This window comes from Arachis ipaensis, chromosome B3 (assembly GCF_059453495.1).
Source record: "Arachis ipaensis isolate K30076 ecotype BB chromosome B3, ASM5945349v1, whole genome shotgun sequence".
Taxonomy (NCBI): domain Eukaryota; kingdom Viridiplantae; phylum Streptophyta; class Magnoliopsida; order Fabales; family Fabaceae; genus Arachis; species Arachis ipaensis.
In genome coordinates, this window is record NC_142438.1 from 132,723,523 (window position 1) to 132,731,484 (window position 7,962).

Here is a 7,962-nt window from a genome sequence, read left to right on the forward strand (position 1 = left end):
AAATATAATCAAATCTAATCTGACCGAATTCTTTTTTTATTGTACGTACTCTGTATTCAGAGAGAATGAGAGAAGGAGAGTACGGGGACGAGCATTTGAGGGTGAATCACGGTGAGAAAGATGACCATACCATCGGAAGAGATAAGGGGGAGAATGTGGGAGGGTGTGTATCCGGTGTTAAAGAGGGTTTATTCTCGAGAGGGTTTAGAAAAGTCATCCAATGTCTCTTTTAGAGATAAAGTCATTGGTGCAGTGAAGTCTAAGGCCTTTGCATTAGTAGGGTCTTTGTGTGGGGATGGTATCGCAACCGTGAAGGTGATTCTCGTCCACCAAGTGTCAGTTTTACGAAATAGGTAAAGAGCTGTCTAGCTGAACCATACAAGTGCTGGATAAGCATTATGGCTACTCTTATGCATAAGTTTCGGATAGTATGGCGCATCAAAGGAGAGTTTGATTTGTTGGATGTGGGGTTTGGGTATTTTTTGGTTAAATTTGATATTGCGTGAGAAAGTCATGCTTGGTGGCCTGTGGTTGATAGATGGTCACTATGTCGCAGTAAAGCCATGGGACGTGGATATTAGGCCATGCGAACAATCCTTCGGATCAACACTAGTACGGATTCGAGTCTCGGATTTGGTGCTACCAGGAACAAGCAATGCTGCAAATTGCTTCTACAATAGGGGTTCCGGTGAAAGTAGACTTGGCCACTAAGCTTGCAGAGAAAGAAAAATATGCCCGTTCAAATTAATCTTGGGTTGCCGATAATCAAACATATTATAGTGGAGGGCATGACTCATGAAGTGGAGTACGAGAGTTTACAATTGATTTGTTCTACTTGTGCACGGTATGGGCATGATAAATCGTTGTGCATGGAGAAAGAGTCATCGGAAGGGAAGGGTGAGTCTTTCGGTGATGGAAAGAATCATGGAGCCCTGACACTAGTGCCACACAACAATCATGAAATTCAAAAAGAGGTTGAATCGAAAGCTCGCAATTTGGGTAAGGATTCTCGTAATTTGGGCGAGAAATTAGGAGTTGTTAAAGGGTAGGATGCGGTTACGGAATCATTGACCCTCACGTGTCTGATGGTCATGTTAAGGAGGCATGCATGGATGATGGAGAGGACTGGCAAAAAGTATTGCGTAAGGAAAAATTCACAATGGGTCATCCATCAGGTTTGAAGGACCAAAACAGAAAGCAGCACAAGTCTATTTCTAGAAGGATCCCAAGGCCCAATTTGCATGGTGATGGAGGCAAATCAATTGGCATTAGGATGGGGCAGTGAGAAAAACATGAAATTGTGTCATCTCCATCGCGCAAAACTCCTCCACGTCGTGGAATTTCTCTCCGGAAGCGTCCGCAACCTTCCTCCCTGCAGAACTCGCCAGTTGATAAAAATGACGACGCAACGGAGGGAACCTTAGTAGATGGAAACATGGCGGGTGCAGCGTTTGGGAGTCCGACGGTGGCAATTATTCAGGATCAGAGTGTGCCAGTACCGCAGGACAAACCACCTATTGAGGTTGGTGATTCTATTTAAAGTATTATGTTCTTATTTATTCTGTCCCTATTATTTATGGATAGTTTAAATATGATTGCTTGGAATATTATGGATGCTTCTAATAAGTTAGCCCGGGTGCATTGTAAGGAACTTGTTAGGAAATTTAGACCAAATTTTTTTATTATGGTTGAAACTCATTTTCCGTTTCAGCATTTAAAATTGAGAATTGGGTTCATGAGGTTTATGTCATTCGAAAAACGGGTGAAAAATATTTTAAATCGAAGAAATTATGGGCGTTGAAAGATTTGAACTCAAATTGATTTCCTTTTTCAAATCTGTAGCTTGCAACTGATGCTGGTTTTTTTTAAAAGAACATACGTCCACGCGTATGCATGGCCCACGCGCACGCGTGGCATGGATTTTGGCGATGCATACGTGACTGGCCCTATACGTACACGAAAGAAGCCAACAAGCATGTCCACGCATACGCGTGATAAGGGGACGCGCGCGCGAGCTGCAATTTTATATTTCCACGCGCACGCATAAGCCACCCGTACGCGTGACCTATGATCCAGCAAACATGATTTTTGAGTTTTAAAACCTTATTTCAAACCTCTAAACCTCTATTTCCTTTCCTTTAGTCATAAATAGTGGTATTAAACCTGACAATCAGATGAAGCTAGAAAATGGGGATAACTTGGCGGTGAAGTGAAGTTAAAAACGAAAGTGATGAATTGATTATGAAATGTTACGGATAATTATGTATGATACTTGGCTTGATAATCAAATGAATGATCATGTATGCTATTTGGCTTGAATGATTAAATGATTTGAGATACGAGTTTTTCTGGGAAAGGTACCGTGGCTTGCCACCACAAGTACCAGGTTGAAAACTTGATACTCTGTTGACCCTACGACGTAAGGGTGACTGGGCACTTATAAATTCTCGGGAATGTTAACCCCCATTGAGCAATATGGATTATTTGAGAAAAATCTATGCATAGACTCTTGGGGATGCACGTCAAGGGACAGTCTAAGGTTTTCGGACTTGTCGGGTTAGTTAGATAACCGACAGATAAGCCTCATCAACCATAGGACAGGCATGCATCATATGCATACTACTTGAATTACTTGTTTGTGCATTAACTGGGTGTGCCTAAGTGTACTTGTCATGTTAAATGTATACTTGTTACTTGCAGTATTTGTAACCTTCTTGTGCTTGCCTTTATCTGTTTATTTGTCTGTGAAATGCTGACGGGATGGAGGTATGGAGGAATGGTAGTATGGGACTTAGATTTAAGGTTAAGTTAAGTTAGGTTTAGATACTCTTAGAAAATCACCTTTTATGACTTCTGTTTAATACTTTAAGCTCTATAATCTGAGTGTCGGCGTTCTAAGATTGCCTCTGGCATTCCCAAGACCTTATATATTATGTGTGTGACACATTTACCATATTGAGAACCTCTGGTTCTCACCCCATACTATGTTGTTGTTTTTCAAATGCAGGTTGGGAGGCGTCTGGACTCCTGCGAAGTGGTTACTAGGTTACTTTATTGTACAGTGACGTATACATATATGTACTTAGCTTTCTCTCCGCACATCTTGCTCTTTCGATCCTCTTAGAGGTTTATAGAGAGACAGGATTTTGTTTAAGTACATCTGGGTTTTGGTTATGTATGTATATATGTGTAAATATTCTCTGGCCAGCCTTGACTTCGCGGACTAAGTTAGGAGCTTGTTATCTTGTATCTTTGGCCCTCTATTCCTACTTTTATTACCTTATGTTTGATAGTTATAGTTTTCTTCACACGTTGTGCGCTTTTCATTTCGCGATTTTGTTTTATCCATTTTTCAAGGCTCATAATCTATTATATTTTTTTTGCTATTATATGTACATATTTTAATTTTAAAAATCATAATATATCGCCACCTTTATTTTACATCTTAGGTATAAAATTCTGGATGATAGGATGTTACAACAAAAATGACGATGAGATTACAACTTTTTTTTTTTTAAAGAAATTTAAAAATAATCTTAAAAATGACTACCATTCTATTTAAACGGTTCTTTTATTTTTCTTATTTTTGTTCTTTGTTTAATTTATTTAAGAAAAAAAAAAATCTAATCTGGCCTATAATCACTCCCAAATAGTGGTTAAATTGTGGTACAATACGGAAAGTCGGCAGGCTATCATCATTTAATTAGGCTTGAACTGCTACCAACTTACTAATTAATGTATTGAATTAAACATGTTGATGTCAATCACACATTAAAGAATGATGCACAATGAAATTGAGTAAAAGGGGCTACTATACAATTTCATAGGCTTCTGAATCTGTAAAATAAGGGTATTGCATTAAAGTTACTTAACATTAAAAAATAACGTAGATTCATTTTTAAGAAACTTTTAGTCAACGTTTTAGGTTTTAATAAAATTTAACCATTTACCTTTAACCTTTTATTTCGTTAGACAAATTAATTTTATATAAAAAGATTCATATGAAAATTCTAAAATTTTTTACGAATTATTTTATTTTTATTAAATAATAATAAATATTAATTTGTCTATTTTTATTAAAATATAATGTGATGATTAATTTATCTAATAAAATAAAATATTAAAGACTATATTAATTTGGTAACTAAAATTTATTTAAAAGTAAAGCATTTGATTTAAAAAAATTAAGAATTAATTTGGAGTATTATTAAGGAAAAAAAAAAGAAAGAAAGAAACTCCCAAAAGGTCTTATAAATAGTAGTAAGACTTGGATAAATAAAATGTCCTTCAAGGGGTAAAGATAAAGAGAATAAAAGTAAATATTCTTTTTAATTATAATTTTTATGTATTAATTTAATCTTTTATTTTCAAATAAATGTTTGTTATTTAATTGACTTTTTCTCATCTATCCTTAAAATAATTATCAAAATCTGCTAGATGTTGATATTATGGATAAATGACAAATGTGCGATATTCAAAGTTTGGGCTTAATAAAATTCAACACCAATTAATATGAACTTTTAGAAATAAAAATAAATGCTTCTGCAATAAAACCGAATTTGATAAGTAAATAGTAAAGGTTTAATTATTTTATTAATTTTTATAATTTTAAAATTTTATTTAAATTTTTGTATTTTTAATTAAATTAAAACATTAAAATTAACATAAATTTTTTTCAAAAAATACGTGGTTAAATATTTAATTAGATTTTTAATTGAGAATAATTTTGAATTTATAAAAAAATATTCAGTTAATTTTAATATTTTTTTACAGTAACAAAATTTAATTATAAAATTAAAAATAGTGTAAGAATTTAATTAAAAAAAAGTATAAATATTTAATTAAAAATTAAATAAAATTATAAAGAAATAGAATAATTAAACCAAAGATAAATCACCACGGGGGCGATTTTCACTATGGCAGTTTGGCTTCCAAGCATCTACTTCATTATGTAATGTAACTAAACTACTAATAATATATTGAATATAAAAATGTATTAATAGAGTGTAGGCATGTAGACTAGTAAATTATAATTGTATTAGAATTAGTATTATTAATAAGCTAAAAAGGTTAAGTGAGGCAGATGTCAAATGTAAAAATGCTTTCTGACTTAGCTTGGCGAAAATTCAAAGCAACTGAATATTATATATACTAGCTATAGCTAGTAGCTAGTTCAATGGATTCTGACTTCGCTGAATATTGAGCATGGCATTATTGACCTTCACCAACCCAATATCACAGCTTCTTAATTTCTTCTCCTTCCACGCTCGAGAACAATTAGTAATGTTGATGGAGGATTGATCCGGTGTTTTGAACTATATGTTATGTGTGAAATTTTGAAGATCCAGCGGTTGAGTCTATTTGAAGAGAGTCATAGAGAGTGCGACAAATTTTATCTGGTGAGGCCAGTATTACTATGCATCGGCAATCCAAAGTTATTGCATGAAAGAGGAGTGGTAGGCCAACAATTTTTGTGATTTATAGTCATTTAGTAGCTATTAATAGTATTTTTAATGGTATGAGATTTTATTCAATAGTATGAGATTATTTATATTTTTTTTTACTAGTTACATGCTAACCAAAATTTAATAAAGTTGCTGGCCTAAACTTTTTCTAATGTAAACACTAAACTAATCTAACTTAGTTAATCGTATGGTGTTAATTGTAGGGTTTCTTAGCTACACTGAGTCCCTTAGTTGGGCTTGAGTTTCAATTTATTTTGGCTTTAATCCTGTGATAATATTTTATTCGAAATTTTGATTGTATAAGCTAATACCAAAAAAAAAAAAAAAAAAAGGCTGATCATGGAATCAATATAGCTAATCGCCTATAAGCCTATTGCCAGTTCGCACTTTGCAACATCAGTTTTTTTTTTTCTTTTTCCTTTTTTAATATATATATATAAACAAAATCAGTTAATATTATATGAAATTTTCGTCGTCTTTCAGAATTCAAAAGATATTGTATGTTGGCAGTTTTAATGGGATTTGTCGGAAAAAGATCCTCTTAATTTTTTTTAAGAAAAGTGTTTGGAAACTAATAGATTTTGAAATTTATAATAATTAATTAATTATTATTAATATTTTTAATATTATAAAATTATATCTAATAGTATGAGATTATTTATTTTTTTATTAATTAAATATTTATCTTTTAATAAAAAATACTCATTCTTTAAACTTTTTTTTTATTTTAATTGTCTGATAGAATATAATTTCTCACCTTATATTCTTTTAAGTGAAATAAAAAAAATAAAAAATATTCAATAATAAAATATTACACTTTACTAAATAACTAAACAATAAAATGAAAAGATTTACTTTTTTTTTTTAGTTAATAGATTAAACAACTCTCAATGTACTCCAATAGATTAAACAACATCAATTCTAGGTACACAATACATCCACACACTCTCTTACTAACAGGGCTTTGAGAATTTTGGATGGCATGATATGTCGGCCTGCATGCATGACTTAGTAACGACTGACGTCCCACACAAAGACTAGACTTTAAAATAATAATAATAATAATAATAATAATAATAATAATAATAAGAGAGCTCATTAGCTTTTTATACAAACTACTTTAACTAAAAACATATATATGTTGTTCTTGAAAGTAGAAATATTTAGGCAAATTAAAATAGAAATAAATTAGACATGCTTTAATTTAATTATTTGTTAATTCTATTTACCTCACCAACTTACTACCATTTTAACTAATTAATTTTTTTATCATATTCATAATAAGATATCAACATATGTTCTTATATAGTTAGTAAGTGTATATTTAGGGAATAATAAAATACACATAGAGACTTAATAATTTAATTGGTTAATTTTACACAATATTAACTATTAGATGTGTGTATTTAAAAAATAATGGAGCACATATAGAGATCTAAAACCTTTTCAAGCAAGCAAGCTCCATTCCTATCCTCCAGTGAGTATCGAACCCGGGAGAGATGGTTAAGGGACACAGACCCTCATCCATCTGTGCCAACTTGCGTTGGTAATAATTTAATTGGTTAACTTTACACAATACTAATATAATAATCAAGTCGATTAATTTTTAAACAAAAATATATTGTAATTTTTATACCTAATAATTAAAGTGACGAAATCTAACTATTTTATTGATTCATTCTGTCACAACAATAAAAAGGGTTTTCTTCTATATCTTCATCCTTCCTTGCAAAAGGTACTTACAGTTTCATAATATGAAGCGACATCATCAGAATTAAGTTGTACAACACATAAGGGTTTTTTGCTTGACCACCTAGAAAATACAAGTATAGAAGCTACCATAAGTTAGTAAGCGATGATTACAGCACGCACCAAAAGAAAACACAAACCAAAAAGAGAACAAAAGAACAAAGAGAACAAATATAACGTGACACTACTGATGGCAAAAATTACCCAAAGAACTCTGTAGCTGTAGTGTCCTTTGTAAGTTGAGACCCTCAAAAATTTGTGTACACTAAAATCAGTCACTAATATAAAATACATATTAAAATATATTAAAAATAAATTAAATCACATATGTATTTATATACAAATATACTGGTGGTTTATTTTAGTAGTGGATTTTGGTGTTTGAATAGCATTTTTAAAAACATTATTATAACTCCATATAAATCTTTAGAAAGGGTGTCCATCAAGCACCAGTGGTCTAGTGGTAGAATAGTACCCTGCCACGGTACAGACCCGGGTTCGATTCCCGGCTGGTGCACACATTTACAAGTTCTCTTTTTTTTTCTGGGTTAACATAAGCTCTTGTTTGTTTTATTTTTTGAGTTTTTGGTGGTCAGAGCCTTTAACCATTTTGTACATACAAAACTTCAGTTGGGCCAAACGATTTTTTCAAGCTTAGCTCCAACTGTACTTCGCAAAGTAATTGCTCCAAGCCTTTTTTCCATTATTGATCCAAAGAAGAAGAAGAATAAAAATCTAGTTATCATGT

The 7,962-nt window shown here is 32.0% G+C and overlaps 1 non-coding gene across 1 annotated transcript; it reads left to right on the forward strand.

The window, feature by feature from the left end:
- The first annotated feature begins 7,660 nt into the window (after positions 1-7,660).
- On the forward strand, positions 7,661-7,731 carry TRNAG-GCC (transfer RNA glycine (anticodon GCC)). Its single transcript has one exon. It is a non-coding gene; the product is annotated as a tRNA-Gly (tRNA).
- The last annotated feature ends 231 nt before the right edge of the window (positions 7,732-7,962 follow it).